Here is a 13,055-nt window from a genome sequence, read left to right on the forward strand (position 1 = left end):
TCCTCCTCCCTTGTTTATTTCTGTGAACTATCGTTCTAACGATTGTTTTGTGATTTGTTTTTGAGTTACGGTGGATGGTTCGTAGCTGTACTGTGAACGTTGATGGTCTGCCCGCGGAAGTTCGGGCTTGGAACGCTCCTTGTCAGACCATCCCCTTGGGCAGCTTTTGTGGATTATTGGAGGACGACCTTTTGGCAGTTTAGTTTGGAAACGGCGCTGTTGGAATCTTTCCTCACGTCCGTTCGTAGGTGCCTTAGTCACCTGCGACTCTGGTGCTGTAGATCACGGCTCTTCGTTCACTTGCGACCATAGTGTCCGCTTTACGGGGTTCCGCAGAAGCGTAAGCTATTTGCGACTTCTCGTATTACCCCTTATTCCCGTCGGAGGAGCCACGGGAAATTGGTACCGTCGCTGGATCCCGGTACTGATTACGGATTCACCTGTCACTTCTGCCTTCGTCCTTCTGCATTTCTTCGGGGATGTGTGTGAGCGCTAGCTCGTGAGGAGAAAACGTAGGGAGGCAATCGCCAGGTAAGACAGTATAGCTGTTCCTTCGAGGAGCCTTATACCCCTGTTGTCCTGGCGATCGTGTTCATCCCTTTGGTAGCAGTTTTGTGCTCGCTATGGACACCTAGTTCGGCCCGACATCCCTGACGTAAGGATTATTAGAACTGTCAGTGTACGTGCAGTACATATATTATATACATATACGTATACATTGTCATAGTTTTTACTTGTGTATATTATAAGTTTATTGTTGTCCTTATTGATTATTGGTAGATAATATTCTATATCTTTAGTTGTATGGCTAGGTAGGTAAATTTAAGGTTTTCCTTGTTTTGATATCTTCCACTTCCTTCAGCCTTTTGTTATTTAGGATAGTTTTGGCCGGCATATATTTGGATCCTCACAGATTTACGAAATATTATTCTCCTCTGAATTTTGGTTAGGGTTAAGATGTTTAGCTGTAGGGTGCCTTGTGGCTCGTTGAGGACCTGGTATTTAGTCCTCTTGCTTTAAGCTGTTTGCTGTATGTATTTGACTTAAACCCACAAGGCTGATTTAAGTTGTTTATTTCTGTTTTTTGTAATAAATACTGTTAAGTTTTTCTGGAGTGTTTTTGTGCCTGCTTTCCTTGAACATGGTTGCATTTACTGTCTACGATCCTAGCAAAATAAAGTACTTAAGAACCTGTACTAGAACCCAGAGGGTTTGTAACAATGGTATATTAATTAATAATTTCAGCTAATTCTCTAGGTTCAATGCACATTGGTTATGATAGTTCAGTACAAAGAGAAATTGAATAACATTTAACAAGTTAGCCTCGCGTATACGATGATGTTTTTATGGTACACATATCGTATATACACAAATACAGTAACCTAGCTACAGTATACTGTCTACTACATATGTATATGTACAATATAATTTAGAAGTTATTAATATAGTTGAATATCTTAAAACCAGCATTCTATGGTCTGGAAACTCCTGTGGTTCAGCTTGATTTTAAATCAGCAGCCATGAGATCGTTCCGCCGCCACCTGGGACGCGCACATATTGTTTACAACTACAAGGCAGCAAAAACTATGCCATATATCTTTTGTTTGTATGAAAATAGTTGTTAGTAATGTAAATATGCGAAGGTCAAATATGTTTTTGATATTAACCTTGGGAGAATAAATATATATTTTCAAATATTCCACTTGAGAATGCTCAACCAAGCCAAACCTTTTAACTTTTAATCAAAACAATGAGACATTTGTCAAGCACAAATTCCTTACTCTGTATGTGCTTGAGAGACCATTTTGATAATGTCTTTTATGTAACTGTGTATTTACCTATTTGATATGCCACCCATGAGATTATATGATGCTTGAGGCAAGAAGTGCAAGCATAAATTTTCATCCATGCTAGAAAATCTTATTTCCTTTAGCAAATAGTTTACTGTTCATTTCCTTGCATATATGCCCGCTGTGCAACCGCGGACCACCTGTACAAGTACTAAACTTCTCAGAATCTGCACTTTATGATCGGGGACTTTCATATCCGAAATTTCGTAGCTTCATAATTATCACTATTAGTTTCTTAGTTGATTTTTATTGTAGACGATGAGATGAACAAAATAATGAATGAATTTCAGTGATAACTGCATTTGAATGTTGCGTCACCGTTCAAACCGTAAACAAAGCACTAGCAGAACCGAGGGCTGGGAGGACTGTAGGTGATCAACAACCACGGTGACGATCGAGCTGCCGGTCTGGACCAGCGGTCTTCTTGCGGAGAAACGCTAGACCAAGAACGGAGCGCCAGTCTCTTCAGGAGAGCTGCTGGCGATCGGGCTGCACTGGTCAAGCAGCTCTCCGGGGGGAAAGCAGCTAGACCGAGAGCAGCGGCGACGGTCCCAAGCATCAGAAGAGCTGCTGCTGGTTCCCCTATCCGTCCAGTCCCGGTGGGAGCAGCGGTCAGGGGACCAACAGAGTCCACTGTTGCGGTGGGAGCGCGAGGAGCATGCCCCTCGCAATCACTCCTGATCGCCTCGCTCTTCCGGTGTAGCCCGAGGAAGTTGAAGGGATAGGAGGAGGTAGGTAGGCCTGACGCTCAAACCCCCACCAGCGGCAGAACCGGCCGTGCTGGGGGGGGGGGGGGGGGGAAAGCTGACGGATCCCGAGCATCAGAGAGCTGCTGCTGGTCCCTCCCGCTGTCGCGGTGGGATGCAAAGCCTGTCCTCACGGCGCGTCAACGGCCGCTTGGACCAGCCGAGGCTGGTCCAGGCAACCGAGGGACCACCCTTCCTCGCCTCAGCCCGTGGGCTGGTCTGGGGAACCATCGCGTCAACCCTGGGTACCGGCGACATCGCCACGAGAGTGATCGCTGGCCTGGTGGGAGTCACCTGGGCGACTCCCACCAGTCTTCCGCTCCGTGCCTGGATCCTGGCGCCGAGCGAACTGGTTGCCTGCGTTCTTGCTGCACGGTCACCCGCAGGTGACCGTACACTCGGTACCTCTTGCGCCAGGAGAGAGGTACGGTGTTACCGGTACCCCCTCCGGTCCCCCTTGACAGGTCCTCCATTCAGGATGGAGTTGGGGGCAGTTGCCAAAGCAACTGAACCCAACCCGCACCTGTCCCAGGGGACCTGCAGGAGTAGCAATGGAGAGAACGATTCCTCGAGGAGGGCTACGAAACTCCTACCTGGCAGGTGAAGTGTCTGCCACCCTGAGACTGGTCGGTCGCGCGAACCACGACCGTCGTCTGGGTGGGGCTGTCTCTGAAAGAAAAGGATTAATTAAAAGAGGGCTGGATGGCCTGCCTCCACCGGTCTCTGTGTACACGGACTCGGGGGAACGTCACGTCAATCCTGGGCACCGGACGATCGCTGTAAGAGCGATCGCCGGTCTGGCAAGAGTCACCCGAGTGACTTCTACCATCTTCCGCTCCGTGCCTGGGTCTTGACACGGTGAGCGAACTCCGCAGTCTAGACCCTGGCTGCTAGGTCACCTGTAGGTGACCGTACACTCGGTAACGCTCGCAAGCGGGCGCCGAGACGGTTCCCAGGTCCGGAGGTGGAACTTTTCGGAATCGGGAGAGGAGATACCAGCGGTGGCCGGTACCACCATGGTCCTCGTCTGCTTCATCCCCGAGGAAGGAGAGACGGGCCCCTTTCCCGAAGGAACGGGTGGACCCACCTGTCTCACCGGAGCGAGACAGACCCTTAAAAGTCCCATGACGAGCCTTCTTAGGGGGGAGACCACCTTCTCTTACGGCAAAGCCTAAAAGTTGAAGGGGAGGAGGCATGAAGATATGAAGATCTCAAAGAGGAGGATGACGACACTTGACGAGCTCTCTTCCTCTTCGGTTTCTTCTTCTGCCAGACTTCTACCATCAGGAGTAGATAACCTCACAGGGCAGCGCGACAGCTTCATCCAGTGACATAACTCCCGGGTAGTAGTGGTAATGAAAATGATTATCAGCAGGGGGTCAGTACACACTCGAGGATCGGTATGCAAACATGCTACAAGTATAGGTACAATTCCAAGGTTAGGATAACCAACACGAAGAGCATCCAACCAATTACTGTTGAAAACACAATCACCACTAGTCTGTAAAATAAGGAAAAAAATATTAAAGTAATGAGGATACTCCTCACACATCCCAGGGTGCCGCCCTCCAAAGTGAGAGGAGATCCCCAACATCAGCACCGCACGCCCATCCTTCTACCTTCTTCCGATAGTAAGTGAAAAGAAGAAGAGAAATTACCATAACAACAAAACACGGACAAACCTTTGAAGTTCCTTTGGTAATTCCCAAGAGTAAGCGTAATTTCCGGATGAATACATATCCCGTTACAGGATCAATATCACTTACTTTAAATACATGTCTCACCTCACGATAAATACATATCTCGTCCTCATGCAGGTCTGAGCCAGTGTTAAAGGGCGAAAGAATGTAAATATGTTGGCATACCTTAGCCGCTGGCTCTTAAACACAAGTAGAGGGGGGGGCGGTTACAAAGACTATCACAAAAAGTGGGTGTGGATATTAAATGAAAAACCAAGGACAAACTTTTGTTTAGTATTAATATCAAACACCGTATATGCATAAATATTTAAATACAAAAAATAAATCAAAAGGATCCCACCGGGAAAAAAGATTAACGACCAGTCAGCCGGAGCTCACAAACACACATCTTCCTTGGAAGAAGGCGGCCGAAGTAAAGAGGAGTGTTTACATCCGGGAAGGTTAGCCTGCCCCACGGTAGTTACTGCCTAACCACCTTGTTCAAGATTTAACGGCCGTAATTCCAGCTACGCCGAAAGTATATTCCTATTGTTAAAGGACCGAAAGGTTTGTATTACGAATCGGAACAAACTTTTTTTCGTTGACGTTTCGTACGTCGGTTCGGCACCCGACGGACAATTTTCGTTGACGTTTAATACGTCCAATCGCCGTTAAAGGGTTAGTACACTACTTAGATTTCCAAAAGGCCTTTGACAAAGTTCCACACAAGAAACTGATGACAAACACTAGTTTTAGGAATTGTAGGAGAAATAGAAGACTGGGTCGAAGACTGGATAACTAATAGACAACAGTCGTAATAAATGGTGAAGAATCAGAATAGGCAGATGCAACAAGCGGAGTTCCTCTGGGTTCTGTCCTTGGCCCACTCTTGTTTTTTATTTACAATAATGACATTAATGTAGGCTTAACAAGCAGAATAGCCAAATTTGCATATGACACGAACTAGGTGTATATGCAGGAGACCGAGATACAGTCGAAAGTTTAATAAATGATCTAAGGAAAATAAGAGTGGTCGAAAGATGGCAAATACCTTTTAACCTGGATATATGTACAGTGTTACCAATAGGAACAAACAACGCTCATGCCAACTATATGGGAATGACATAAAAATGTTGTAGAACAAGAAGAGAACCATTGGAGTCATTATTACCAAGAACTTATAAATATACACATCATTAGTTAGACCACATCTTGAATATACAGTACAGTTTTGGTCACCAACATTAAGAAAAGAACTAAATAGACTAAAAGGGGTACAAGCAAGAGCCACAAAGTTGATTCCATCCACCAGATATGTAGGTTACCAAAGACAACTAGAGTGCCTGAACATGTATGACTTAGAAACACGACGATTGCTAGGACAACTAATAGAGACATTCAAAATACTGAAAGGCATAACAAAAATAGACAGTAACCTCTTAACACTAAATGGAAACCAGACAAGCAATAATGGATGGAAACTAAAAACATAGGAGATGCAACACATCCCATTGTAAGAACTTCTTCATATACAAGATATGTGACCCATAGGAATAAACTGCCACCAGAAGCTGTCAACAGCTGCAGGCGAATTTCAAAATTTAGCTGCCACGATGGTTAAAAAATAATAGCTATGCAATTACTTGGTAAGTTACATAAAACTTACAGTCCAAGAGAAAATAAGCTAAATTACTTTAAATTCTACTAAACATAGCCATACATACTCTAGCATGCTCGCGCAAGTGATCAATGATGAGTCGATCAACACGACTTGGGGAGGGTGGCAGACGTGGAAGAGGGACTGTGTTGGCAGATGACACTCGCTTCCCAGGAAAGCACCTTGCTAATTCAGCTTCTGTTTTCTTTCGTTCTCGTTCGAGCTGACGAAACTGATCGTAGCACTCCTCTAACCTGGAGTGGTAATTCACCACTACCTCCAGTACGCCTAGGAACACAGAAAGTTAAAAAGGCTGATTCTAAATATTTCAATACCGATAAAATTATAATACCATCATAAATAACAGTCTGTTTTTCATTCCAACTTAAATACCAAACGCAATAAGAACTTTGAACATATCTATGCATAGTTAAAATTAAATTGAAAAGTTTGTTTCATTACAAACCCACTGCATTACACTATAATTGACCTTTACACATGACATAGGCCAATTTCAAACTCATGATTTATCTGAACAAATTACATTTATTTGTAAAAAAATTGACATCTATTTCAAATCATTATATGTAGTATATTCAAGACACAATAATACTTGTTGTAATTACTGAATGGCCTGAAACCCAATAAGGGAGGGGGGATTGAAAGAAGAGCATGAGGAGGAAGGTCAGTGAAAGGGGGCATCATGTCTGTGTTTGGTGGAAGGAGAGGTGGAGGGGGTCCATGTGGAGTGAAGATATCTCCCATTGGAGGAAGCAACTCCCAAGGAGGGACACCATCAGTTGGTGGGAATGTTGGAGGGGGTGGAACCAAAAATGGCCCTTTAGGTGGTGGTCCCACTGGCCACAATGGGTTGGGCCTTCCTTTGGTGGTCCTGTATGCTGGTCTGATGATCGTGACTCTGTGGAGACCCTGACTCCCAGGTTGTGACGTTACACAAGAGGCAATGCCGCGTCATCTTGAGATCGAGGTTTACGAAGACATTCGGAGATATGTCACCACTACTTGAGATAGTTGGTTGGAGTTCAGAAACTTTGGTGAAGACTGAGGGTCGATGTGGGATACAATGTCCATTCAAATTTACATTGTTTGGGCCACTTGTAGGTGGGAGATTAGGAGTACACAAAACAGCTAGGGCTCCAAGAGGATGACTGGTAATATTGTTAATAGTATCTTGTGACAGTCCATCATGAAGATTCATTCCATTCAAAAGATTGACAATTTGCTGACCCTTTTCAGCCTGACCTAAGACCATTAGGCTGATGAGTTGACTGGACAGGTGGACCAGAGCCATTGGTGGTAGATGACTGGCCGCACATTACGTCTAGACCTCCTAAACTTGTCTTGACCCTAGTGATGATATTGGAAAATGGGTCAACTGATGTAGAGTGGAAGAAGGAGGTAAGAGATCATGGGTGAGAGATCACGTGCAGATGGCAAAAGCTGGTTAAGCCCCAGGGCTCAGCATCACTGAGATCAGAGCCTGCAAGGAGAAGTGGATCCAAATCCCCTAATGGAGGAAGAAGTGATAAACCAGCAGAATTTCCACCATTTAACCCATTTAACTGATTGAGTCTCTGTAGGTTATCTAGAAAATTCTTGTTTGCATTCAACTCACTAGTAAACTGGTCAAAATCATGACTGACAACCCTGCTTGAGGGATGACCAAGAGAATCACTTGGGCCTTTTCGGACATCACACAGAGGAGTCTGGCTGCTACTGGACATCCCTGGAGGGGAACCTGTCCCACCCACCCCAAGAAAGGAACCATAGCCAGAGTCTCTTGAGCTACCACTTAATTCACGTTCTCTAAAAAGCTCTCCATAATTCCCTTGTACACCAGCCTGAAACGAAAACACAGGGGCTTGATCAAAATACTCTCTTACAGCAAGATATTATTTCAGAGACACGAGTTTGAAAAATGACACTGCTTACCTAGAATACTTGAACTGTTACTTTTAGCCATCAGGCACAGCACTCTACAAATATTTTTTTTTAGTTTCCCAAAAAAACCCTTCTATAAAAATTTATTTTGGACAATACCAGTAGAGCACACCATCATAACTGAGGAAAAAAAGGGCTGCAATGGTGTACAATAAATACATATCTAAATATATAAATGCTACTAGTCATTACTAATCTATACAAAATGTGCTAGGCAATCAACTTGTTTATGCAATAATTCAGAAGGCGTAAAATGCCCAACAAAATTAATCATTTTTGATAAGAATACAGAAATTTACAATACCTCTTCTTCATGGACAGCTGATTCATATAAGTAATTAATGAAGTCCGATTGACTGTGTGGATGGGCTGGAGGAGGATAAAAGTCATCTGTGTGGTTTCCCTGCCTAAGCCTCCTGAACTCCATAGAATATTATCACTTCCAATATCACGTCCCAAACTCCTGGAACTGTGGCTCAGATTACTTCCACAAGTTCTGCTGCAAATTCAAAATAGCAAATATGTAACTTGTTTTATAGACTAATATTAGTATATTACATATAATAAAAAATCATTTTGTCTACTGAACTAACAACTTTGACAAAAAAAAAAAAAGACAAAGGAAATATAAAAGAATTTTCTAATTTATTCCAGCACAAAACATTACTATTTTTAAACTATCGTACCTGTTGATACACTACCCACACAGATCACCAAAACAGTTTTCTGACTTTTTCCAATAGGAAATGCAGGTAATCAAGACAGGTTAAGAAGTATGTTTAAGGTGAGTGAACTTTTTTCACACACTAAATATAGTTTTATGACCTTTAAATAAATACAGGTACAGTGGTCCCCCCCCCCCCCCCAATTGGTGGGGGTATGCGTACCAGACACCCCCCGGAAATACAGTAGAGACCCGTTCACACCGTATTAGTACTCGACATAATCGGATTTCGCCACTAAATTTCCAATAAACTTTGTATCTGTTTTCAACCAAAAAACCAGTTTCCGACCCCCGACCATATGATGTTTGTAAACAAAACTGTTTCCGCCAGCCGCCGCTAGTTTGCGTCATCCAGTGCTACCAAATGTAGCATAATTTCATGTTTTTTTTTTAGCACAATTTGACCCAACGAATTGGAGCTTAGCATAATTTCTTTCACACTTAGGGTTCTAGTACAATTTTAGAATGTATTCACTAAAATTTTAAATAAAATGCAGAAAATTCCTCAATTTCATACACAGCTATAGTGAATGTATCTACAAGTGAAATTGCCTCAAAAGCAGCACTAACAAATGAGTTAATTGCTAAGTTTGAACCAACTAAGGAATGTTAAATTTTGTGAATATAAATAAATACCACAGTGGCATGACAAACGATCAGTAAAGTGTTAATAATGTTTTTTCTTCATGAGTAAAGAATTACTTTTTTTTTCCTTTTTTTAAGTTTTTTATTTTTTTTCAGTAATCAAAATTTTAATTATGTCTGAAGTGATTTTCACACAATTTTCAAGTATTTATTCAGTATGTAAGTGATCTGTTAAAGAAAAAATAGTGTTTTCAGTGCATGATAAATGATCAAGTAATAAGTACGTATGTTTTTCTTCTTGAGTAGAGACTGGTTTGTTTTGTTTAACACTTTTTTTTTTAGTTTTATTTTTTCAGTAAATCCTCAGTAAATAACAAAATGTTATATTTGAAGTAATTTTCACACATTTTCAAGTAGTTTATTAATTGTTTATGTGATGTTAACGAAAAATGGTTCTGAGTGGCATGATAATAGCAGTAATAAGTAAAATTTGTTGTTTTTCTTCATATTTGTATGTGTGATCTTCACACATTGTCAAATAGTATATAGTGATTGCATATCAAATAGTGTACTATTGATTGCGTATGTGATCTATTAAAGAAAAATGGTGTTTATAGACGTTTCCTAACATGTAAAGATCATCAATTATTAGTTATTATATTGTCTGTTCGTCACTTTTTATCATTTCACCTATATATAAATGTTTTAAATTTCCATTACATTGTTGTTTTAGCTCAAATGTATTAGAGAAATGAGATAATGATAGATTAATAGCATAATTCTGGCACAAAATTGCACCATATTTGGCATAAATTCTTGCTTGGACCGATTAGCATAATTTAGCAAACGGTTGGTAACAATGGTGACGCCACTCAGCATTGTTTAAAGTCCGCAACTAATGTTTACAAACATTCAAACATGTGTCGTGTCTTGTACACCTTGCGCGCATTTCGTTTGCTTTTTCGGTGTATCAACTCTATACGCAGTTACCTTTTGATTCATCATGGGTCCCAACATTACTACTGGCTATCTATTAAAATGATATTGTTAAACTACAATAAAGTTTTGTACATACTTACCTGGGCAGAGATTATACATAGCTATAGTCTCGACGTTCCCGACAGAATTTCAAATCTCGCGCCACACGCGACAGGTAGGTCAGGTGGTCTACCTTACCCGCCGCTGGTGGCGGATGTACGAACCATCCCGTAAGCTTGTCAGATTTTTCTCTTCCACCTGTCTCCTGAGGGGAGGCTGGGCGGGCCATTAATCGTATATATCTGCCAGGTAAGTATGTACAAAACTTTATTGTAGTTTAACAATATCATTTTTGTACATGAACTTCCCTGACAGATATATACATAGATGATTGGCACCCTTGGTGGAGGGTAAGAGACAGCTCCAATAATAACAGGTAAGACGGGAAACAACTAATGTTGTAGGATATAAAAAACCTTTGGTTCTCACCTTTTCAGGATGAAGACTTCATAGATACTATCTCTGAGTCTGCATTGCCTGGAGAGCTACAGCTAGGACGTGACCTGATGCTGAAAGACTCTCGGATCTACCACTGGGATATGTGATCCCCTATTGTGGTAGAATCCAAGTCGGATGCTGTTAGAGGGACCTTGTCCGCTTACCTAACAGATCCTTACCACTACCTCTGCAAGGAGCCAAAACCCACCAGACCACCTAACCAAAATACAAAGGGTTAATACTACGACAAAAAGAGGTGCCTCCTGCAACCTCTTTCAGACAACCAAAAAACAACAATATAAAATATAGGGTAACATATATAATTTACACAGGATAAGTTTCAGCTCCCTGCCCCAGCACCGAATCCGCCGATACGAAAGGACCCAAGGCGAAGCATTTATCATATGTGATTTTTACATCACGTAGGTAGTGGTTTGCGAAAACCGATTGGCATCTCCAAAAAGTCGCCTCCATCAAGTTCCGCACAGACATATTTTTTCTGAATGCAAGCGAAGTTGCGATGGCTCTCACCTCGTGAGCTTTCACTTTCAGTAGTCTAAAATGGTCTTCCTTACAGGCAAACATGTGCCTCTGTAATAAGGCTTCTCAGAAAAAAGGAAAGAGCATTCTTCGACATGGGCCGAGTGGGGTCCTTTACGGAGCACCAAAGTACATCTTGATTAGCCTTAAGTTGTTCCTTCCTCTTAAGGAAATACTTCATAATTCTCATAGGGCAAAGAGTTCTTTCAGCTCTTCCCCTACTAGAAAAGATAAACTACGAACTGTTGCAAAGCTCCAGGGCCAAGGGCGTGATGGGGTTTTTCAATTTCTTTGCCAGGAAACTTGGAAGAAACGAACACACCATAGAATCTTCCTTAAACCCTACCTTGCCCTCAATAGCTTGGAGCTCAACTCACTCTTTTAGCTGTAGCTAGGGCCAAAAGGAAGATAGCCTTCTTCGTCAAGTCCTTGAAAGAGGCTAAGCCAGGAGGTTCGAATCTAGACGATCCAAGGAATTGTAGGACTACGTCTAGATTCCAGTTCGTACTACATGAGGAACGCTTAATGGTTTCAAATGATCTAATAAGATCATGCAGGTCCTTATCATCGGATATATTTAAGCCTCTATGCCGAAATACCGCCGCCAACATACTGCGGTATCCCTTAATAGTTGACACAACCAGATGACATTCTTCTTTGAGGAAAATAAGGAAATCCGCAATTTGGGTCACAGAGGTACTGGAAGAGGAAATGTTCTTCCTCTTGCACCAACGTCTGAAGACATCCCACTTTGACTGGTTATACACGCAAGGTGTGGAAGGTCTCCTCGCTCTTGCGACTTGCTTTAGCAGCTGCTGCTGAAAAGCCTTTCGCTCTGACCAAACTTTGGACAGTCTGAAACCAGTCAGACTGAGAGCGAGGAGATTTTTGTGGTACCTGTCGAATGTGGGGGGTTGTCTGAGTAGATCGCTCCTTAGCGGGAGCGATCTTGGGAGGTCCACCAACCATTCCAGTACCTCTGTGAAACCATTCTTGGGCCGGCCAAAAGGGAGCGATTAAGGTCATTCTCGTTGAATCGGACTCTACGAACTTCTTGATAGTTAGCCCCAGGATCGGTTGAAGGGGGAAACGCGTAGACGTCGAGTCCGTTCCAGTCTAGAAGAAGAGCAGCTATTGCTACTGCCTCTGGATCCGATATCGGAGAGCAGTAAGGATCCAGCCTCTTGTTCTTTGACGTGGCAAAGAGGTCTATGTGTGGCCTGCCCATAACTTCCACAGGCTCTGGCATACATCCAGATGAAGAGTCCATCTTGTGGGAAGGACCTGATCTTTCCTGCTGAGGAGATCTGCTCTTACATCCTTTCTCCCTGCACGAACCTGGTGAGAAGCTTGATTCCTCTTTCTTCTGCCCACAGAAGAAGGTCTCTTGCTGTCTCGTACAGGGAGAAGGAATGCGTCCCCCCCTGTTTCCTGATGTATGCCAGAGCTGCAGTGTTGTCCGCGTTGACCTGCACTACCGATCTTCTGACTTTGGGCTCGAAAGCCTTCAGAGCCAACCACACAGCCATCAACTCCTTTCTGTTGATGTGCCAGGCTACCTGGTCCCCCACCCAGGTACCTGACACTTCGTTGGTTCCAGAGTTGCACCCCACCCCATGTCCGACGCGTCGGAGAACAACACCAGGTTGGGGTCTGTGATTGAAGAGACAGTCCCTTCGCAAAGAGGTTGGGATCTGTCCACCATAAGAGATGTTTTCTTGATGTCCTGGGATAACGACAGGGAGAACGTCCAAATCCTGAGAACGACGACTCCAATTCCGATGAAGAAAGAATTGGAGCGGTCTCAGGTGCAACCTTCCTAGGGAAACGAATTGC

General features: G+C 43.1%; 1 pseudogene; it reads right to left on the minus strand.

The window, feature by feature from the left end:
• LOC135216440 (uncharacterized) overlaps window positions 1-13,055 on the minus strand; it is an 84,812-nt pseudogene that overhangs the window by 18,948 nt on the left and 52,809 nt on the right.

The sequence above is a fragment of the Macrobrachium nipponense genome, chromosome 6 (genome assembly GCF_015104395.2).
Source record: "Macrobrachium nipponense isolate FS-2020 chromosome 6, ASM1510439v2, whole genome shotgun sequence".
NCBI classification, from domain to species: Eukaryota; Metazoa; Arthropoda; class Malacostraca; order Decapoda; family Palaemonidae; genus Macrobrachium; species Macrobrachium nipponense.